The sequence below is a fragment of the Herpailurus yagouaroundi genome, unplaced genomic scaffold, assembly GCF_014898765.1.
Source record: "Herpailurus yagouaroundi ecotype Mexico unplaced genomic scaffold, PumYag 28, whole genome shotgun sequence".
Taxonomy (NCBI): domain Eukaryota; kingdom Metazoa; phylum Chordata; class Mammalia; order Carnivora; family Felidae; genus Herpailurus; species Herpailurus yagouaroundi.
Window position 1 is genome coordinate 117,497,201 of NW_024412376.1, and position 24,715 is coordinate 117,521,915.

The 24,715-nt window shown below is 36.5% G+C and overlaps 1 long non-coding RNA gene across 2 annotated transcripts in view; it reads right to left on the reverse strand.

Annotated features, from left to right (window-relative positions):
* LOC121035008 (uncharacterized) overlaps nt 1-24,715 on the reverse strand; it is a 277,049-nt gene that overhangs the window by 236,578 nt on the left and 15,756 nt on the right. The window contains exon 1 of one of the 2 annotated variants that reach the window (XR_005792721.1): nt 7,674-7,809. The exons of the other annotated variant lie outside the window; for it this stretch is intronic. This is a non-coding gene — a long non-coding RNA (uncharacterized LOC121035008). Of the gene's footprint in view, nt 1-7,673; nt 7,810-24,715 lie in introns of those variants that run through there. 2 annotated transcript variants of the gene reach the window in all.

Consider the following 24,715-nt stretch of genomic DNA (forward strand, 5'->3'; position numbering starts at 1 on the left):
TGTGTATATATATATATATATATATATATATATATATATATATACCACTCCTTTATCCATTCATCCATCAATGGACATTTGGGTTCTTTCCATACTTTGGCTATTGTTGATAGCGCTGCTATGAACATTGGGGTGCATGTGTCCCTTTGAAACAGCACACCTGTATCCCTTGGATAAATACCTAGTAGTGCAATTGCTGGGTCACAGGGTAGTTCTATTTTTAATTTTTTGAAGAACCTCCATACTCTTTTGCAGAGTGGCTACACCAGTTTACATTCCCACCAGCAGTGCAAAAAAGATGCTCTTTCTCTGCATCCTTGCCAACATCTGTTGTTGCCCGAGTTGTTAATGTTAGCCATTTTGACAGGTGTAAGGTGGTATCTCATTGTGGTTTTGATTTGTATTTCCCAGATGATGAGTGATATTGAGCATTTTTTCATGTGTCTGTTGGCCATCTGGATGTCTTCTTTGGAGAAGTGTCCATTCATGTCTTTTGCCTATTTCTTCACTGGATTATTTGTTTTTTGGGTGGTGAGTTTGGTAAGTTCTCTGTAGATTTTGGATATTAACCCTTTATTTGATATGTCATCTGCAAATATTTTCTCCCATTCCATCGGTTGCCTTTTAGTTTTGCTGATTGTTTCCTTTGCTGCACAAAACCTTTTTATTTTGATGAGGTCCCAATAGTTCATTTTTGCTTTTGTTTCCCTTGCCTCTGAAGATGTGTTGAGAAAGAAGTTGCTGTGGCCAAGGTCAAAGAGGTTTTTGCCTGCTTCCTCCTCAAGGATTTTGATGGCTTCCTGTCTTACGTTTGGGTCTCTCATCCATTTTGAGTTTATTTTTGTGTATGGTGTAAGAACATGGACTTTATTTGAATTTCTAAAACATTATTTAAACTATTTAATGACTGCCTAAGAGGGGTAATATTCCCCAGATTACTCATCCCTAATATGATTATGACATAATGGCAAGTTCCTAGGATGGTTTTAACAATGTAGAAAGTTCTAAATAAAAATGTTTTCCTTAATTTACACAGCTCCACAAGGGCTTAGACAATGCTGTCCTCACTTTAGAATTAAAAACAGGCAGTGGGGCACCTGGGTGGCTCCGTCAGTTGAGTGTCCAATTCTTAATTTCGGCTCAGGTCGTGATCTAACAGTTCTTGAGACTGAGCCCTGTGTTGGGCTCTGCACTAACTGTGCAGAGCCTATTTGGGATTCTCTCTCTCCTCCCTTCCCCTGCTCATGCTCTAGCTCTCAAAATAAATAAATAAACATTAAAATAAAGAAATAAATAAAACAGTCAATGAATGATGTGATATGATAGAAACAGCATGAGTTTGAAAATAGACTTTTTGATTGATTTCAAAATGCCTACAATTCCCTCTCTTCTCTATATGCATAATCCTTTGCAATGTGACTATGTGTCTTCCCCTTTCAAGAGGTGGAGAAATGTTCTTCATTTGGGTTGGGCCATATGACTTGTTTTACTCAATGGGACATTAGAGAATGTAATGTAGAGTCTTAAGCGGTATTTGAGTACTTGAAGTTTGCCACCACTTTTATTGAAAACCCTCCACTATCTGAACAAGCTAGGAAAAGCTTCCTAAATGATAAAAAAAATATATGGTGTAAGGTCCCAAGTCTTCCTTGCCAGGCACTCTGTCTGTTCCAACTATGAGAGTGAGGCCTAGATTATTCAGTCTCTTCCTAACCAAACTGATCTATACTGGAATAACTGCATGGACAAAACAGAGAATTATGAGAAAAAATTAAGATGTATTATTTTTAGTCATGTGCTTTGGCATTCATTTGCTGAACACAAAAAAAATGTAACCGAAAGGGCTATTATAGTTTTACCATTTAATAAAGGTGTTTCAAGTTGGACAGGTTATTTTTCCCCTTGAAACTCAATTACCTTACTTGAAAGTGAGATAATAACTTCTGTCTATATGTGGTTGTGGTGAGAATTAAAAGAGATAACACATTTGAAACACTTAGCACAATGGCTAGTACATGTTAGGGACTCAGTCACATTCCTTGACTTTCCTTTCCTCGCCCAACAGTTTCATTCATTGAGTCTATTTGCGGCCACAATGTATATTTGTGTAGCCTAAGGAAACACTGGGAACTACAGTCCATGCTCCATTTCCCAAACTATGTACACAGATTAAGGGTCTTCTCTGCCTAAAAAAAGGGGTACTTTTCCGTAGTTCACATAGAGGTAATACAGGCCTAACTACAGTCTGGATTCTATGCTTAACAAATTTCGGTTGAACTAAATTGAATTAAATTATTCAATATACAAAAGTTAAGTTTTAAAAAATAAATTAGCAAGAGTTATCTTGGCAGATTTCAGTCTTAAAAAATAGAGTCATCCAAAACCCATCTTCTTCCTTCTTTGATCTCTGGTTAATTTTACATCTATTTCATTTCAGTCCTCATATACATGGCTACATTCTGGGAATTATCATCACTTGTCATTTTTCAGCCTCAGAAAACTTAAAATATAATACATAGTACTTTGATGATAACTGTAATCTTCTGCTATTTTGACTTCCCTAATTGTACTACATTTGGACTTCATCTCTTTTGATTCCACCATTTTCTCCAACAGCCTCCTGCAACACTCATTTTTCTACCCAGCCCAGATTGTATTGTAAATTATCTCAACTTCTTGCTCATAAATACCCTCAATTCCCTTCCTTTTACCTCATCTGCATTACAAAGAAAGCTCTAATGCTGGATGAAGACCAAGGCTCCTTTTTGGCTCTTACACCTTTGTTGCCAAGCTATGCTACAGAAAAGAAAACAGCATAAACATACCGATGTTTTACACATTAATATTCTCCAGTCAGAGCTGGACTTTAAGCACTGCTCGGAAATCCTCGTCCATTTTCCTCTGCCTTTCCTTGAAGTAACTCTTTCAAATCTTCATCACAATTCTCAATCCCTAACTCATACCCACTCATCCATTTATTCACTCATTCATTCAAAAGTCTACATCAAGTTCCCAGCATGAAATACACATTTGATAGGACTTGGAGGTAAAACAGTGCCCAAAATAGGAATGATCTCTGTTGTCAAGAAAGTTGTATTTTAGTCAGGAAATGAGAGAATAAACCAATAAACAAAATAATTATAGTTTTTGGTTTATGGAAGACATAAATAGAAAGGATACTCTGAGAATTAAAATTTGGGTGGTGAAGGAGATAGGTTAGAGTAGAAGCTTACGGAAGACTTATTTGCATTAGAATTTCAAAGGTAAGACTATGAAGAGAAGACTCAAGAAGGGCTATGAGAAGATGTCCAGACAAATAGCACATTATGGGCAAAACCTTTGAGTTTGTAAAAATACAGTTTTTTAGAATCTGTCGGAAATTCAGTGTATCCAGATCTTGGAAAAACTCATGTATAGAGTTTAATCATGACATAGGAAGTAATGCAAATGATTCATAGATCAGGCAAAAGGAAGGAAGGAAGGAAGGAAAGAAGGAAGGAAGGAAGGAAGGAAGGAAGGAAGGAAGGAAGGAAGGAAGGAAGGGGGGAGGAAGGAGGGAGAGGGCAAGGGCAAGAGAGAAGGAAAGAGAAAAAAAGCAACTTAAAACACACTCCAGCAAATTAAAGCAATAGCACTACAGAAAGCACACCACACAAAAAGGTGCTAAGCCCAAACTACACTGCAGGATTATGCCAGTGAAGAACTTCTGTCACTGCTTCTGCTTCTGGGATCAGAAACCTCTTTTGGCATCAGTGATCCTGGGCACTGGGTGCCTGATTCTCTCTCATCACTGGCCCTAAAAGCCTGCACTGCCATCCTAAACTGAACATGAACTCTGTGCAACACCTGTTTCTTCATGATGATCTCTTTCGAATTAAAGTTCGCTGTAGACGCACTTAGTTAGCTTGGCACATGCTAGTTTACAATGTATGCCTCTGTTGCAAAGCAGTGTATGAAAGTGAATACCTGGCTTCTACCTTGGACTAGAGGAATTCAACTAGTGAGCAATTTTCCAAACATAAGAAATGTGCTTGGCAGTGAAGTGCCATGGTGCTTATGCTATGAAACATAAAACCCTAAAATCTCAGAAACTTGTAATGAAATTTCATTTCTTGCTTGCATTACATATATAGAGACTGTGAGTTCTCTGAGTCTTTATTCCATGTGTCTTCTCATTCTGGCACCCAGATTGAAGGAACAACCACTATACCAGTCATGCCTTTCTTGCGGGAGAGGCACATTCAAAAGGCAAGCTATTCCATGAAATCACATTTAACGCTTCAGTCTGCCAGATAGCATGGCTACTCATACTCATTTGACCAAATAAGTCTCATGACAAGTTGAAAACAAAAGTGGAATGAGGAAATATACTTCTCCAATGGCAGGGGTGAGGAGAGGAAGGGAGGAGGGGTAAATATTTGTGAATAGTAATCTATTAACACACTCTGACCTCTTAGTCACAAGCATTTATTTCCCTTCCTTGTGCACAAAAATACACCCCAAGAATGACATCCTAAATATCTTATCCAATCATGGCATCAGACTGTAAATCCATCATTTTGTAATAATCTCTACTTTAAATGATGGCACTCCTCAGACTCACACATCCATCATAGAATGGTGGAATATCCACCAAAAAAAGCACTAGTGTTTGAAAAGAGAATAATGAGAGACAGGCCACAATCAATCTCTGGTCCATAGATATCTGAAATCCAGCTAGGTGAACACTTCAGATCCCTCTTGTTGGTAGTAGATCATGTTCCTTGATTAGTCTCTGCTTCTGTCCACTGGGAGGGATTCTGGATTCATTGTTCTCCATGGGTCTAAGCCTTGCCTTCCAGGAAGAGTTTTCTTTTGATTAGCCTCCTTGGCAACATGTGACGAGAATCTTCTGTCTTTTTCTTTCCAACAGAAAGGGGAAACCAAAAGTTCACTTTACATATTGAATAGCCACAAACTCTTTTAATACAGTCTAGCAGTGATTCTAAAAGCACAAATCTCTTAAAAATAGGGTTGGATTTTTTTTAACCTAGTTGATGCTCAATATTCTAATTAGCAAACAATTATTTTTGAGACTTTTTTTCTGTTTAGGTTAATTGTAGGTATTTTCAGTATATCTGCCTTTCATTGGCTCATACTCTTAGCTTTATTCTGAACAGTTTTATTCAACTAAAAAGATTTATCAGATACCGTGTAATAAAAAAGAAATTACATGAAATAATCTATTCAGAGAGTTTAATAAAGGATTAAACCATGCTTATGATTTTTCATGGGAATGTGCCTTACTGGCTATGCCCATGATTTGGTCTTTGACCTAAGGATGCATTTTAATGAGGCTCTGGGTATCAAAACATTTCTTAGGTTTATGTTTACTGTTTAGAAAAGATAACCCATTATATTTCCTAGCCCTATAAGTGTCAGATATTCAAATCTAATATCCTTTTTATCCTTTATTGAAAAGAAGCAGGGTGTTTTGATTTGTTTGATTTTTTTTTCTGAGCTCATCTCTTGCTTTTACCCAATGCATTGTAGCATTTTATCCAATGCAACCTAATCCTCACATTAACATTTATTTTCCAAACCTTATATGTCAAAACCACAGTTTCATTAGACACACTGTCTTGCTTTCCCAATTATCACAGTTGATAGTTTTATTATTTTTTCCTCAGTGCAAATGAGTTAGCTTTTACCTAAGGAACATAGATGCACAGTTTTGTATTAGTCAGCTTCTGATAGTCTATGTTGTATAACAAACCACCCCAAAATCTCAGTGCCCAACATTAGCATAAGTTTACTTCTCACTCCATTTATATGGATTGTGTGGGATGGTTGTGCCTCCACTATAATCTGTGGGGCAGATTTGTATCTTCTACATTTGTCCTTTAATTCTATATGCCGTAGTGAAGGAAGAGCAGCAAGCTAGGACATGACCTTTCTCATAGCACAGGGGAAAATCAAGAGAAACTAAGTCAAAGTATGTCATTTTATTTCAGCTCCTGCTCAGCTATGGCACATGACAGATAGGCTCACATAAAGTTAGCCACGTAAGTCACTTGGCCAATAGATGAAAAGTTATAATCACCCACTGGGAGTTAGTAAAGGAGAAGGAAGAATAAATATTGAACACTACTACAACTTACAGAAGGAACATAAAAACAAATCTTAGGACCAAGTCCCCAGGGGCTATAATAGACTATAATAATTAGAGTTTAAATAAATGAAGAGTTAAAAAAGAGAAAGAATAAGCTTAGTGAAATAACAGGAGTATCAGGGAAATACGAAATCATGCAAACAATTAGAATTGTCAAAAGACAAAGAGCTAGAGGGCACCTGAATGGCGTAGTCAGTTGAACGACCTAGTCTTGATTTCAGCTTTGGTCATGATCCCAGGGTTGGGGATCAATCCCTATGTCAGGCTCCACACTGAGTGTAGAGCCTGCTTAAGATTCTCTTTCTCCTCTGCTCATGCTTGCTCTCTCTCAGAATAAAATAAAATTAAATTAAATTAAAATACAATAAAAATAAAATAAAATAACATAAAATAGAATAAAACAAAATATAAAATAAAATAAAATAAAATAAAATAAAATAAAATAAAATAAAATATTTTTAAAAAGACAAACAGCTAGCTCTGTCAAGAACTACTAAAGTTGACTAAAGATGAAGCCTGAAAGATGTCCATGAATTGAGACAACATGAAGACCACTGGTGAGCTAGACACGAAAAATTTCAGTAGAGCAGAGGAGCCATGGCCAGGTCAGAAAGCTACTTAAGAAAATGGATACAAGATTTTGAAGTTTGAGAGACTGATAAATTACACCCTTCTCTTCCCTACCAAATTCAGAATAAAATTACAAATACACACAGGAGTAAGAGATACTGAGATCATAGCAACAAATCTATAACTAGTAAAGTTGAACTGGACATTACAACTGTACTTATGGCCAATGTATGGTTCCTTGTACTTCTTGTATTTCTCTTTTCTTACAAAGCTTGGGATATGTCCACAGGGAAGTTTGGGTCCGCAGAACAGACTCCATTTATCCATCCATGGGCAAGGGGAAAAAAAAAACAGGCTGCCTCAGGCACTTCAAAGCCTTCAGGTCAGTATATACAGAAATTGGCTTTCAGGAGTTTTTAAAAGATGCTGGGCCTCAATCCCAGATTTTCTACAGAGAGAGAATGAACATTAGAAGCACGCCTTCACCATCCAGGTATATATGGCAGAGACTATTCATTGTCTCTCACTATCGCATTTCCCGTCATAACTTCAGGACTCTACCTCCTTGCCACTCAATTTTATCAAGGCAAATGGATTCCTAGCTAGAAACCAAATTGCCCAGCCTTTCTTGCTCTTGCTATGGTGCAGATTAAGTGACAGATAAAGTAACAGAACAAATTCCAGGTCACATCCTTAAAAATAAAATAGTTTATCATCCATTTTCTTTTTCTCTGGGTCTGGGTTCTGAGAAATGGAAGCAAATAGCACATCAAAGATGGAAACTATGCATACTGTTACAGTAACTTATGTTACACTATAATTAATATATAATTTAGAACTTAGTAATGTCATGCTGTCATAACAAATATCTCAAATGAAGCACTGACTTCTCAGGTGAGCTATGAGCCTCAAGCACATAAAAACCTTAGTTTTGAAAGCTAGCAACACTTACTACATCATGACGAAATATTTGGTCTATCAGCTTCAGTAGTATGGAAGGCAGACCGCAATCTTTCCAATGCTTTATGTGGTTCTGAAAGGGTAAGTGCGCTGCACTTTGTATGACTTCACCCTGTTGTTTTTAGCAAGATCCTGAATGAGATAAATGCAGACAGGGTAGAATTAGCCAAGTTGTAAGCAGAGATGGGATGGAACACATTTCTCCCAAAGGAGTTTTTTGGGGGTTTTTGTGTTTTGTTTTGTTTTTTTGTCCTGTGGCTTGAATTTGAATCGACTGTAAGTTTAGTGTCTGGGTACCTAACAATATTAGAAATGCTAGTTTTTTTTTCTATATAACTTTACTCAAAGGAGATAAAATTGTTTTCCATATCTATTTTATAATCCATCTCACCAAGATTTCTCAGCTAGATATAGTATATCATATTATGGTGTTTCTTTCCCAGTCAAGACTTTTTTTTTTTTTCTATTATATAGCCTCATGTAACCTCAGTTAATCTGAGAAAGGAAGAATGGACTTAACAATGTAAATAAATAAAAGTGTTAATGAATAAAAACAAATGAGTACACAATAAACATGAAAATCTTCTAGAAGGCAAACCAAAAGTCAAGAAGGACAATGAACAAATCAGACAAGAACCAAGGTCTAACTAAGGAAGTTTTTCCACCACTAGCTGAGGAAGTCTTTTTTTTTTTTATTTTTTTTTTTTTTTTTTTTCTTCAACGTTTATTTATTTTTGGGACAGAGAGAGACAGAGCATGAACGGGGGAGGGGCAGAGAGAGAGGGAGACACAGAATCGGAAACAGGCTCCAGGCTCTGAGCCATCAGCCCAGAGCCTGACGCGGGGCTCGAACTCACGGACCGTGAGATCGAGCCCAGAGCCTGACGCGGGGCTCAAACTCACGGACCGTGAGATCGTGGCCTGGCTGAAGCCGGACGCTTAACCGACTGTGCCACCCAGGCGCCCCAGAGGAAGTCTTTATGATTTCTGTCTAGCTGGAATTCATCATTATTATATACTAATGACCATTTGCTATATGTTCTTCCCAATTCCAGATGGCCAAAAGAGTGCTTTGATTGTCAATAGCTATTCACATTATACTGTGTATTAGGGATGTGTGTGTGTCTTGTGTGTGTGTGTGTGCGTGTGCATGTACATGTATGTGTGTATATGGTAGGACTAGAGAGTGATGGAGTGATAGAGATTAATTCATCTATTAATACATATGCCACTGGACTTTGAATAGTAACATCCTGACTCTATGGAGAGCATGCATATCACCCAGAGATGGTGGACTTTGCCCAGAATAGAACCTCATGTTACCGTTTTGGAAAGACGTGTGAGAGAAATGATATGCAATAATACTTGAGTGGCCAGAGAAGAAGAAACTGCTCATCACTCCTTAGCATCCATTCATCCATTTGTTAACGACCTCCTTCTGCCTTTGATTCTGAACCATGACAGCACAGATATAAAGCACATTTCTCAGTTTCCCTTGTCACTAAGTGATCACAGCCTGCTCATCCAGCATGCCTAATAGCCTTAAAACTTCTCTCAACCTCTGGGCCCAAAAATGACAGAGAAATAAACTTTTGGCAGATCCAATGAAACTGCACCCTTTTTTTATTTCTTTGTTTTGTTGTTGTTGTTGTTGTTGTTGTTGTTGTTTTTACAGAAACTTAACTCATACCCTAATTCAGTAAGTATCCATGCAAGTTTCATTATTTTCCCCAACATCACAATTCACACAGATCATTCATCTTATGTAGCAGATTGAGTGAGAAGGACCAAAAGTACAATAAAACTTATCCTTACAATATAGTTGTCCTCTAAATATGAAGTAGGGATTTTGTTCTTCCTTAAATTAGGAGAGGAAGCAGATACTAGTTATTTAAGCATACTACCAAGAGTTTATGAGAGGAAGAGAAATGAAGAAATGAGGCATATTTGAAATTATTAGAAGGCACAGTTAAAAGAAGATTGACTGGAGCGTATTTGTAATACTATTATGATAGGGATTCAGATAGGTAACACTTTGGAACAGGAGGTAAAAGTATAAAAAACTAAAGATTTTGTTATTTCTTCCTAGATACACTAATTCACATTTGTTCAGGAGAGTCAACCAAGGTACAGAAAAAAAAATTTAAGAATACAAAGGATGGCTCTACACTGAGAGAGGAAAAAAAAATTTAATTAAATTCTGCTGACTTCAGAGATCCTGAGTTTCAAAACTGAAATTTAGGTTTTACTGACATAGGAAGTTGTTGCTAATAGGCAGAATCTGGAAGGTGCCATTGAAATGATTGGCAAAACTTAAAATAAGAAGGGATACAATCCAACTAATGTCAGGTTGAGTTTCAATCACCTTAGGGACACAACCAGTTTCTGGACAAGAACCAAGCTTCTATAACCAGAATAGCTACTCTTAATTTCCTGGGTTAGGTGAGTGAAACTTTCCTTGATTAGTAAATGCAGTTGCAGTACAAGTAAGAAAATAAAAAAGAATTAAATGAATGCATGATATTGATAATTTAAGTTGGAACTATGCGTAGACATAATGATAATTTTGGAATCATTGAGATAATATTGCAAGTGCCACACAACTTTGAAACTTTTAAGAGTACCTAGCATATTAAATTTTGGTTTGATAAATTGTGTGCCAAGTTTAAATGCAAGAAGTATTGAAAGTTTTATTTTACAAAAAGAAGGCAGTGTGTGATGGGAATGAATAGTTATGATCCAGCAGATAGATGGGATGTCTTTACAGAAATAAGAAAGAATAGGATTGATTACACATGTGGAAGAATTGGGCTTTGAGGAAGTAAGACACTTTCACCCTTTTAGTAAAAATGAAGAAAGAAAATATGTTTGCATTTACAGGTTGGTTTATAAATTTGGTGATGGAAAGATGCTGAGTCCCCTTTGATGACTTCAATTTTCTTAGTGAAGTGTGAAGTGAAATCATTATTTTGGAAGGAAGAAGAAAGAGGGAGATGTGAATAAATTAAGAAGAGGAAAAATTACAGTCAGGAGAAGAACAAGCAAATTTTCTGGGTAAAAAATGGTTGTGTATCTAGTAAGTATCAAATTACCAATTGAGTTTATGTCCATATACTTAAAATAAAGCTGTGTAACATTACCCAATGATGTTCTCTTATAGCATTCAGCAGCATGAGTACAATAAAAAATAAAAGAGACCCTCGTGTTGAACCAATGTGTATTTCCTACCAGGCACATGTGAGCGAAGCATAAGGGGCCTGGAGAGTTGAGAGTACTTTCCAGTGAATGATTTGAACATCATGCTATGGGGTAAGAATGGAAGCAAAGAATGGAAGGGGCTAATGGATGATGAGAAAATGACAGAACCAGTGGACTAGAGATCTTGTTGAGTTTGAAAAAATATATATTATATGAAATAATATATATTCATATATATATATACTATTATATTATGAAAAATATATTATATGAAATAGTATATATACTCATATGTTATATAAAATAGTAGATCTTGCATTTCCTGGGAACATCCCATACCTCCTCTGTAATTCTCATCTTCTGGTGATTAATGTTATGCACATTTCTCTGGGAAGAGAAAGTTTACAAACTCCCCAATTATCACCACTGTATCTACCAGCTGGCCTGGCTCCATATATACATATACACATATACATATATCCTATGAGTTCCCTCCTATTGCCCGGATAAACTATTCAAAATCCTACCCCAAGGCCAAACCCTGTACTTTTGCACTGACTGAAATCCCATGAATGATTTGCTGCTCTTCCCTTCTCTCTTGCAACACGAAGTCTTTCTTATCACCTAAGAACATAGCTATAAGTCAAAAACATGTTATTATTTCTTATATCAAAAAATAAACATTTTTAAAATTTTGACTTCATATCCCCTTCCAGATTCCTATCATTCTCAGTTTGTCTCTTCTTTTCTCTTGTACCCAATCCAATCATACTTTTATCCTGGCTAATTCACATTAACATTAATTGCTATCTTCAATATCACTAATGACCTCCAGACTGCCAAAAACAATAGGAAATCCATAATCTTCTTTGTAGTCTATTAGCTGTAACATTTGCCCCTTTTGCTCATTCACTCATACCTGATTTTTTTTTCCCTTGACTTCTATGATACGTGTATATTTAGGTTGTACTTGCTTCCTCAGTGTTAAATTTTTCCTAGTCTCCTTTGCTGGTTTCTCTTATTCTTCTTAGTTTCTAAACATTATCACAACACGAAACATCATCTCAGACTCCGTTTTCCTTCATCTCTACTCACTTCCTTGGTTATCTCATCCAACTGCATAATCCTAAATAACAACAACCTGATGACTAGCCCCACATTTATATATTCAAACTAGGTTTTCCTGATAAACTCAGGTTCATAGTTGCTGTTTGACATCTCCATTTATTTGCCTATTAAAGACTTTAAATTCACTGTGTCCCAAACCAAATTCCATATTCCCCAAACCCTTTTGTGAATGATTTCTAATAACTGGAGGAAAAAATCTGAATCAACCTTAATGCCTCTGTTTTTCCACATCCCACTTACATCAATATATAATCTATCTTACCTTTGTTTTTGAAGTTTATTTATTAATTTTGAGAGAGAGAGAGAGAGAGAAAGAGAGAATGACTAGGGGAGGGGCAGAGAGAGAAGGAGAGAGAGAATACTAAGCAGGTTCTGTGCTGCCATCACAGAGCATGACATGGGACTCAATCTAATGAACCATGAGACCATGACCTGAGCCGAAACTAGGGGTCACACTGTTAACCAACTGAGCCACCCAGTGCCCCTCATCTATCTTAACTTTATGCATTTAATTGAATCACTTCTTACATCTCTTGAACTATTATACTCCTAGTCTAGTCTAACCACATCGCTGAATTATCACAGTAGATTTGTTTTCTCACCTTCCATTCTTAACCCTATATAGGCTGTTCTTTATCACATACAGAGGGACAATTTGAAGATATAAGGTGCAATTCTATAGCTCATTCAATGGTTTCTACCTTAAACAAAGTAAGGTTTTAAGTCATGGACTTAAATGGACTACACTGCCTATATAATTGAGATCCCTACCATCTTGCAGGACTCAGATTAATCCAGTAATTAATGAAAACTATGTCTTGTTTCATTTAAATGAAAGATTTTCCTCACTCCTAAGCAGAAGGTTTAATCTACTTCATCAGGAAAAATAATAACATCAAGCATTTTGTACAATGAGCATGATCAATAAGCATGATTCTATTGATACACCAAACACATTCTCACCTGGAAAATGATTATTAGAACAAAGCATATATTATCATTTTTAATATTAAAATAAACTAAAAACAAATGTCAACCTCTAATTCCCCTTTCAGTATACTTCTCTGCTTTGCTTTGACCTACCTTCTTTATTTTTGAAAGTACTTTTATCATTTTACCTCAACTTTTGGAGGAAGGTAGATACCTTTTTGGATACCCTGTTTCTTTTTCTTTTTTCTTTTTTTTTTTGAGAGAGAGAGAGCAGAGGAGGGGCAGAGAGAGAGAGAGAGAGAGAGAGAGAGAAAGAGAGAGAGAGAAAGAATCTTAAGTAGGGTCCTTTCCCAGTGCAGAACCCCACTTAGGGCTCAATCTCAAGACCATGAGATCATGATCTGATCAGAAATCAAGAGTTGGACACTTAACCAACTGAGCTACCCAAGCACCACTGGATACCCTGTTTCTGTTCAATGACAAATCCTCCACCTTTCTTCCTATTTCTTCAAATACATTATTTTATCAGTTACCCCCTTTTAACTCTCGTATTCAGTCTCTCTCACTCTACTTGCTCTTATTTTCAGCTTTTAAACATACTCAAGACTACCCCACCCTGAAAAATAGAACAAAAGAAAATTCTGTTAACTAGTTACCATAAAATAACCTTTTTTTTTTTCACTATCAAGTCCCTTGAAAGACTATTGGGTCTTTCCCCACACCCCCGTCACATCCAGTTCTCCCCCAATTAATTGTCTTTGGTCCCCTAAGACTTCATTAATACTGTTTTGGAAAAAAAGTTACCTATAATGTCCTTATTGTTGAATGCAATAAATTTTTTTGTGTTTGAGACTTATCTTTTTTTTCTTGTGTCATTAGTCATTTCCTTCTTAAAATCTCTCCACTTCTTGTTCTCTGCGACACTACCCTCTCCTCATTCTTCTGCTCTTTAACTTTCTTCTGAGTTTCCTGTGTCACCTCTACTCCTATGGCTCAGTAAATTCAACTTGTTTGATCCTTTAAACTAAGGCATCCCAAAGTTCACCCTTTCTAACATACACTAGCAACTGGTAACAAAGTGTCATATCATCTGATTTTTACATTGCCTCCAGGACAAACTTGAGAATGCTGTGATGATGTTTTCAGACTATATTCTGTCTAGCCAAAGGGTCTACAGGATGTTTGGCAAATAATCAGTGGTTCCGAAGTTGGAAGTCCTAGTCAATCTCAGTGCATTTATCAATAAACTTTGTAGCAATTTAATCCTAATGGCCACAGACCAAAGCGATTTGTTGTTGTTAGAAAATGCATGCCCACACAGAGTGGTGCCTCTGAGACCTCTGGAGCCACTGAGAGGGTCCTGGGAGGTTGAGAGGCTGGTTACCATGGAAACACTTTAGTTTCTCTGGAATGGACAGAGCCATCCCCGCTTTTGAAGAAGGCTTAAGAACTGTTTTCCTACACACAGAAGGACAATAAAAAATTGGATAGGACTTGAATTTTTTCTGGGTCTATGCTAGAGGATGTGTGTATGGCATATTTCATGTAGTTGGGGGAAGATTTTCTTGGAAAAAAAAGGCCTTATGCAAAAATTAAAACAATATAATTTAAAAAAAAAGAAAAAAATTACAGATAAACCTCCTCCACAGACCCTAAGGCACACCAAATTAATTTAAAAAAACAAAACAACACTAACAATAGTACATTCTCACACAGCCCTGCCTGTTGCCACCCTGTCCCTTGGCCTGCAGTGCGGAAGAGAAAGACAGCAAGGAGAGGGTTCTTCTAACAAGTGCCTGGGGGAAGGCCCACACTTTCCCTTCTGGCTCCAGCCTGCCTGTCACATCTTCTCACCACATGTTTGCCATTGGAAATCAGTTGCTCAAGCCAAACTCAGTTACTCACCACAAATCTCTTGCTCTCTGTTGTTCCTGGAAAGTTGCCCACCTCCTGCAATACTCCCTCCACCTCCTCTGTTTCCGATTTTTTCACCCATTCTTTAAAGATCCAGTCAAGTCTTGTCATTTCCTAGAAGACTTCCCCAACTACAATTGCTTTTGCTGACATTTCTGAACTCCTAAAGCTCTGATAGTCTGCAAATATCATTTGACCCTCAGCAAAGGTAATCACATCTTTCTGACTTTTTTCCTTAACGCGTATCACTATCCTTCCACCATGGTTAGCTTCCCTAAAGGGCAGGACTGGGTCAAAATTATCCTAGTCTGGACCTTAGTTCATTGCACAGAGTAGGTTCACTGCCAAACATAAATTAAAGGCAGAAGTATAAAAACACAAACAATAAATCAATAAAAACAAATATGATTCTGTACACTCACAATCTCCTTGGTAGAAATTTCTATATCTACTGGTAATTCTCAAGAGCCAGCATGTCATTGTTCTTTATGATTTACGTCTGATTCCATATGGCCTACAGAAGAGCCATAGTTTATAAGCTGTCTATTCACCTCCATGTGAACATTTTTACCTGGGGCCTCCTTTTACTTTTCTATAATAATCTGGAACTGTTAATCAAAGACCAAGATTCATGGTCAGAGTAATACAGATCCTGAAGAATTCAAAACTCAAATTATATATGGAGAGTATTTAGCAATATATATTTTTCTTCATGGTAATTCCCTTGGGTAAAATATAACACCTTTTGTAGCACTATAGAATCACACTGCTTTGAAAAATATATGCTATAGAGGTATTTATATTGAGAATATAACACTTTGTAGGTATGCTCTGTTTTCTGACCTCAGTCATTCTATTACGGTTTAACTGTGAACTATTAACACCTCAGCAGGTATGCAAGCAGCACATATCATTAGTTTTCTTCCTACCTTCACCTGAATGTGGCCAGTCTGGAGATTTGAAATTTCTGGGGACATTTCACAATCTGTGAAGTGTTTTTTGATCACACTGAACAAATCTTTTGCTCTCTTTGTCATGTTCAGCCAATGTTTGGAAGTATTCCACTAGTATTAAACAAAGTTCAGTGTTTTCTGCCAAAAATGATGTTTGAGTAATGATTCCGATAGAAACTTTTCTGGGTGGTTCTCATTTTTCAAAGAGAAAAAGGGATATTCCAAGTATTTATGGCTGGCCAAGAAAAATTTCAGGGCTTTTAGTATGGAAGCTTACATAAAGCTTACAGGTAGGTAACGTGACTATAAACAATCAATCAATGCAGGCCCATTTTCATTTTTATGAAAACTATACTTAGGGCTATATGCAATAAGAGCTATTTGGGTAGAGAAATTCAAATTGAAATAAAGCCAGGCTTGTACTTTTGTCTATTAGCTGGACTTTATTGTTGCTGATATGAGTTTTTTTTTAAATAGCAAAAAGTGGCCAATTTTCACAGCTGAAACATAATTCCAAAAATACCTGTAATATTACAAGTGCCCAACAAATTACAGCATTTATTTTCCTCTAAATATCAGGACAAAAAATTCCAAAGTGTCGTTCTATTATTTAAAAGCCTCTTGCATTAGCCAGATTTAAGAAGAAAAAAGCCATCTCTATTGATCTATGGATAAAAACAAATAGTATAGTATTGAGTGAGCAGTGTCGGCAAGAAAATAATGTATTGTATCGGAAAAGAGAAAGACATCAACTTTAGTGAGTAGATAAAGGTTGGTTAGGTTAGTTAATTTAAAAGAATGTGCATATTCATGTGGCCGTTGTGGAGAAGCAAGGAAAATAGGAAAAGAAACAATTGCATTACATTTTACATTCTGTAGAATGCAGAAGGAAGGGGGACTCAAGAGCACAGCTGTGGTATAAAGAAGAATTAAGGTTTCCATAACACTACACACTGCAACCATGGCTTCCTGGTGAACAAACTCTTCTCCTCCCCACATCTTATGGGAATTATAATGAAAAAGATTACATGCAAATTAAGTGAATATTACTCCTGTGAAAGATGTGCCTGGTTAGTTTCCCTTAAAAGAAAGTCTGTTTAAGAGAAAATGACTTTGAGGCTTTCTTTTTTAATGTCACGGCATATATAGAAAATAATATTTATATGCACATTGGGGTAAATGGACAAGGTGGACAATTAGCACAGACTCAAGGCCTCCCCAGGCTCTGCACAACTTCTTTGTGGACTGAGATCAGCATCTCCTGGGCACCTGTAACCCCTTCCCTGCAGGCGGGTACAACCTGGCTCATCTTCAGACACTGGTTGTTACCCGTGGGAAAAGAATTTATGTTTAGAATAAAGGGGTTAAATTAGGCCTACATGCACTTGAGTTTCTGGACCACACACGTAGTATCTCTTATTGTTCAAGTTGCGAACAGTGTGAATAAATCTAATAGTTGCATATCTATGTTGCATGACCTGTTTAAATTATGGGCATTACTCATGTATGGAATGGAATTTGGGACTGAAGAATAAAAGCTACCTTTCTGTGTATTTTGGCTCATTATTATAGACAATGTAGCAGCTGATTTTTTGGATTGATTTTTCTACACTATGCTATCACTCAAACAGGTTTAGTTGGCCTAGAGCCCAAGAGGAAAAGGGTACCAAAAGTTATATATAATAGCTACATTCAAGTATTCATTTTCCTAACTTTCCAATATTAAAAAAAAATATGGTATCGATTATTTGAAAATCAGGATTTTTTTTTGTTGTAATTTTAGGTAAAAAGTCAATATTTACACTTCGCAACTTTTCTTTGCAATTTAATAAAGCATAGGAAAGCACAACGTAATTCAAAGAATAAAATATGTTAAAACAGATCATCAACCATTAATCTTTTGCCAAATTTATTGATATGCAGGAAACACAAAATCTTTATTTTTAACAATAAATGTTTTGAGATACCTTGCCTCAGGCTGAACCCTCTGGCTGACAAGGTTTCAGAATGTTTATCAGAGAGTAGTTTCCTCTTTCTCCTAAGCCTATGTAGAAAGATCAGGCAGTTGGTAAGTAGCAAAATCACCTTACTAGAGATATTTAATTATAATCAAAACTGTTTAAGGGGCGCCTGGATGACTCAGTTGGTTAAGCTGCTGACTTTGGCTCAGGTCGTGATCTCAGGGTTCATGGATTTGAGCCCCACACGAGGCTCTGTGTTGATAGCTGGGAGCTTGGAGCCTGCTTCAGATTGTGTGTCTCCCTCTCTCTCTCTCTCTCTGCCCCTCCCCACTCATACTCTCTCTCTCTCTCTCTCTCAAAACTAAATAAACATTAAAAAAAATTTAAAAAACTATTTTAAAATATCACCAAATAAGTTGGTCAAATTAATGACCAACAACCTGTGTAGTCATTGTTTTTCAGAGTCACAATACACTGGTACCTCCCAGAGGGTGCTGTGAAAGTTTGTGCCTCTGATGTGAAAAGCATAATCCTAACTTAGACACAAGATTTAGGGCATCTGTAGGTTCGTGGTATAAAAGTGTACGATTCAAATATAGCATGGATTGAAATGACGAAGTGACTTAGAGTTGAGCCATTTCCATCTTTGCATTGTTGTGTGATGATTTTTCCCATATGATATGTTTTCTTCTCCTTTTTCCTATATTTACATTTACCTTTTACCTCTTCAAATTCATCTTTTCTCTCTTTTTCTTTGTGTAAACTAGATAATACTCATGCATATGAAAGAAATCCTTCTGGAATGCTGTAATTTATTTTCTTTGGGGAATGGGAGCTATTATGAAATCATTGAGGTTTAGCAAAGGCTGGAATGAAAAATTAAGTGTTTTCTGCATAAGCAACATGAAAAAGAAGGGTTTTTTTTCTGAGATTTTACCACTAATTCTTATATACAACTTGGTCTGGTAGTATCTCATCATCATTAATATTAATTTAGTTTTGTGAGCTACACAGGACATACTAAGAAAATAAATGAGCTCAGCTAACCCTGTACATGGTTATTTCAACTGTAAACCAAGAAAACAAAAACAAAATGTGAGTATCTGTGGATTGCCTGATGTACAAATATAGACTGAAAATGGTATATTATAGGACAACTGGAAGACGTAGTGTATACTAATAGAACCTTCACAATAAGAAAAATATGTATAATGTTTAAAGTTTAAAAAGCAGTCTTAGGGCACCTGGATGGCTTGGTTAGCTAAGCATCAGACTCTTGATTTCAGCTCAGGTCATGATCTCACGGTTCATGGGATTGAGCCCCACATTGGGCTCTACACTAACAGTGCGGAGCCTGCTTGGGATTCTCTCTCTCCCTCTCTCTCTGCCCCTCCCCTGCTTGAGCTCACATGCTCTCTTTCTCTCTCTAAAAATAAATAAATAAAGTTAAAAAAAATCCATTTTGAAGATGTCTCTCTAGGGCTATCAAAAATCTTTGCTACAAAAGCAATGCCACTTCATGTAAACTCTCGTGGTGCTGACAGAACCAGATATAGTGAAAGACCAATATAATAGACAAAATCACAAAATAAACAGAACGGTGGCTCTCTTTTGCTGGAAAGGAAAGAGAAGAAAAGTAAAATAAGGGGCAATAAGGGAAGGGATAACATGGTAGTTTTTAATACAATAAATTGGTTACAGAAAGATACTGAAAAGATGATGATAAATTGGTTTGTCTGAACTGTGGCCAATATTTTGATGCTGTGCAAGTTAATAACAATCTGCTTCTCTTGTCAGACACTTTTGATATTATTGATAATTAGAATTATACTAAAGTTTTATAGTATTTTCTGCATCATATATGTATATACATTTATAGATGGTTAAACAGGTATCACAGAGAAGAAAGAACACTTGTCTAAACTTTTTAGAGTTTATTTGAATTTTTTCTAAAATACTTCTGGCAACAAAATTAACATGTGCTTTTTTTAAAAGGATGTTATAATAATTACTGGCTAGTATTGCAAAAAATATTCAATACAACAGACTTATGACCCTTGGGTTTTTCCAGTCCTATTTAAAAAGTAGCCTTGCCTTTATAAAATCACAGTGACTGACTCAACATAATTCGTATCATATAATTAAGAATTAAAAATATATATATTTGCTGTATGATGCCTCTCATTTGCTTTTCCACATAAAAATTATTCAACAATTAGCTCTTCTGCCACTCCTATGCTGCAAAATCTAACAAAAGCAGTGTTCTATTGTTCGAATAAGATCTTTTGATATTTTTTCAGTAGTTTTCTGCATGAATTAAGTTCACTAAAAAACAAACTATAAAATTTACTGCAAAGTTTTTGTGTCGTTTGGAACAAAGAATGATTGAAGAACAACTGAGTTTCTGACTTTTGACAAAATTTTCTGCTGCCCCTAAAACGAGAGCATTTAAAAATATATTCCCTGAATGAGCAACATATTCTTTGCAGGTTTTTAAGAGATCTATGTCCATTCAGAAAACACAAAGCTGAAAGTGTGAAACGAGAAAAGTAATGGATTTGAGTCCAAAGACTACATGCGTTCAAGTTTAGCAAAGTGATTTAATTTTAAAACACAGGGATAAAATTACTTGTCGTGGGGAAATTTTTATTTGTTTTGGCACCATTCTACTCTTTGGGATGTAACTGATACCTCCGGGTCCTTTACTATTTATACTTTCAAATGCATACTCTGAATATAATTTATTAATGTAAAATAAATTTTGTATCTTAATCACTTAATAGTCACATATATTCAAATACTACATGAGTATAAAATACTACATAAATGTGAATGCTTTGTTGAAACATAATAACATATATAGCCACCATTAATAAACACATTAAGCTTGGTAGCAGATTAGTACATTATATAAATTCACATTATGTATTCACATTGTGAAATACGTATGTCACAAATGCATCATTCTGTGTCTTGCATCATAGAATACGGACTTCTGACAATTCAAAAGAGGTATATCAAAGCAGAGAACTCCTTTATATTCCACTCCTTTTCTGACATGATACCTTTAACACCCTGCCTCATCCATGACTTCACAAGTCTTTGAAGCTGTACATGCAGTACAAGCATGCATCACTCCCCTCCAAGGAATTATTCCCTGGGATGTCAGCCCCTGACATAACAGCTTATTAATTTTTTAAAGTTACAACCTGTAGTTTTCTCAGAAGATTTATCCACTTATGAAGCCAGTGGTTATGTATCATGTTACTTAAGAAACTAGTGTCCTTCTTGCATGAAAACATTTTTTTTTTTTCTGATAGTCAGTAGGGTCAATGCTCCCCAATTACAATTGATCCTATGTTAAAAGACATGGGATCTCCATAAAGCTACTCAATTGATGGCAGATTCAATTTATTCACTGATTAGCATCTAATTTATAGAGAACAGGGACCTAATAGAATTGGCTACATATTAGGTAAGGATTTATGTGAAAGAAAATAAGGGCAAAATTCAGGAAAGGGAGCTGTCCTAGGGTCCAAGATGCAAGAATGAATATACTGAGAAAAGGAAACAAAGGAAAGATGGAGAAGAGTGTGTTAGACTGAAAAGGAAAATGACATTATGTGTAGTGAGCAAATGAAAAGTGAGTTAATGGTAAATCTAAAAAAAAATGTGCCAATGTGTAGAGACACAATGTAGAAAAGAAATTAATGGTAGACTGTTTTACAGTCTTTTGAATAAATAAGTGAGGGAAATAGTGGGTCCCAACTTGTCCTCAGACCCTCCTGCCCTGTATTCAACCAGTCTCCTCAGCAACTAACCTAACCAACCAAACTCAACCTCAAACCCATCAACTCATATCTGGTATACAGAAATAAATAATTGATAAAGAAAAAGAATTAATGTTAAAGGGAAGAGAACTTTAGGTATGAGCATCTGGAAATGAGTACGCTTAGGATCATGGGGGCATTGGTAAATGCCTCAGCTTTTTGGTTAGGACCTGGGGGAAGAAAAAGATCAGTGATAAAAAAAAATGCTAGGGTAAAGGCATATAAAAAGACGTGCTTATGTAAGCATAAGGAATGATCAGGGATGTAAAGTACAGTCTTTATATTGCATGTTGATACCCATGACATCATTCGACATGTAAGAAACCTAAGCAAACAAATATACATAATGACTTACCCCATTTACTTCAGCCAGTTTCTGATATCAGCTACTCCAACAGTGGAACACTGGCTTTGAATAGACAAGCCATTAGGGCAAAAATAGACATTAGGCACGGGCCCAGCAGCATGGCTCCTAATTACCAAAACTGATCTAGCTACTGCTGCTGCCCAATGTCCAGAGACAGAAACAGAGCCCCTGATAAAGTACCATCTAAAGGGGCCAATACCCTCAGTCTGCCGAAGACTGAGGGGTGATCCAGGACACAGGACATTCAGTGCTAAACCTGGGACAATTCCAGACAAACCATCCATCAAGGAGACCAAAAAGCCAATTGGTGACAAGTTGACCACATTGTACCCACTTTGATCCTGGAAAGGACTATAATTTATCTTGACTGGAATTGCCACAAATTTTAGGTACAAGTTTTCCTTTCCTACCCACAAAGCCTCAACAAAGTTGTAAAATGTTTACTCTAATAGGACACCAGTGAATATAATATCATCTCAAAGCAAGACAGCCACTCTGTAGCAAAGGACATGTGACAATGGGCACATGAACTCAGTTCCTACTCACATATTATAATTCCGGTGGTTGCCAGTATAATGGAGCATTGGTACAGCACTTTTTTAAAGATTATTTATTTATTTTGAGAGAAAGAGAACCAGTGGGGGAGGGGCAGAGGGAGATGGGGACAAAAGATCCAAAACAGGCTCCATGCTGACAGCAGAGAGCCTTATGCGGGGCTCAAACTCAGGAACCATAAAATCATGATGTGAGCTGAAGTTGGACGCTTAACTGACTGAGCCACCCAGGCACCCCAGCATTTTGAATATACAGGTAAAGTGCTAGCTTGGAGATGTTATCTTGCAAGGATGAGACCAAACTTCAGGATGTGGTTTCTACCCTCATTCAAGAACCATTAAATGATACAATGAACATAACTGATAGAAAATATAGATCTGGAAGCAAAGAGTGAAGCTAGAATTGACCTTCCTCATCATCTATCCCAGTGACCCATTATACAACCTTAGATCCTAGTTTTTAGTTCCCACAGCAGGAATGCTTCCAAGAGGCAATCTATCCATAGTCTCAATAAAATTTAAGCTATAGATGCCATTCAATGCCTCTTGGCCCCTGATACCAAAGAAAAGAAGCGCCAATCTGGCAGGATTTATTGATCTGGATCATCAAAAGGAAGTAAGAATGCTGTTCATAAGGAAGCCAATGAAGCACCAAGTGATCAGGTAGGGTGTCTATTAATATTTCTCTCTCCAATTTTGATAGTACATGGACAAGTGCAATAGACACTTAAAAATATCCAGAATGTGTTTCTCCTATGCACATGTCTTACCTTCCCCCATTTAATCACCTGATGAACTAATACTCTTTTTTATATCTCAGTTTTCCTTGACACTCTGAGCAGAGTAAAAGTCTTTATTATTATAATATTATTATTATTATTATTATTATTATTATGATTATTAATTATTTTTTTTGCAAAGCCCTGGCATCTTTAACACTGCCATTATTTACATGTACATTGGTTTTCTCATTTGGGTGTAAGCAATTTAAATCCCAAAACTATGCATTATTCACTTTTAAATCTCCAGCATTTAGAATAGTTCCTGACAAATAGTGTTTAGCAAACACTTGTTTAAGGAAAGAAAATAAGAAGGAAGGATTGCTACCTTTTCTCTGAAAGCTTCCATACACCATCCCCATTCTATATCAGGCTTGCCTAGCTCTATTATTTTGTTTGTAGATTTATCTTCTGCTGGGCTGTAAGCAACTGTCATGTGAGGGATTTTTCACCCTTTATGTCCTATGTCTAGGAGAGTGCCTCACTGAAAATAGATGCCCAATACATACTGAATGGAGTAACACAAATATCAAAATTCCTACTGTTACTGCCTTAAAGCAAAACTAAAAACAACAACAAACAACTAATGGTAATATCAAAAAGAAGTATTTGTAAGAGGACTCATTTCCAACTTGTTGTTCTAAAAGTATTTGTTGAGATAGTTATTCCGAAAGGGCCCTGGATGCCTGGGTGGCTCAATCGGTTAAGCCTCTGACTCCTGATTTCAGCTGGGGTCATGATTTCATGGTTTGTAGGATCAAGACCCTGCATCAGGCTCTTCACTGACAGCACAGAGCCTGCTTAGGATTCTGTCTCTCCCTCTTTCTCTGCCCTTCCCCTATTCATGTGAGTGCTCGTGTTCTCTCTCTCTCTCTCTCTCTCTCTCTCTCTCTCTCAAAATAAAAAGATAAACTTAAAAAAAATAGGACCTGAAAAATCTTAGAACTGCTAAGTAAATGTTGTATGTTTTAAGCCATTTACAGTTTGGTTTGGAATCAGTTTTGCCACTATTCATGTGAAGTTTGGAAATCATTATATTCTAAGCTTCCATTTCCCCATCTTTAAAACAAAGGTAAATTCTACCTCACAGGACTTTTGCAAGATTCAAATGAAAAGATGAATTTAAAAGCAGGTGTCAGAGAGGAAGATTTTCCTCTGCCCTATAGTCCTGCTAGATGGATTAAGAATCAAATTGATAAGAGATTAACAGGAGAAAATGAAATGTAATAGGTATATATACAAGGAATTCACACAGATATGAAATTCCCAAGACAATGAGGCAACATAAAGCTTATATGAGCTAAGGAGAGGGACAGTGTCTGAGGATACATAGGGGAGAAAGCTCATTAGCAACAAGGTGATAAGAGATGTTTGGAAAAACAAGGTTGCCCTTATGCAGAAAAGTTTCCTAGGCAAAGGG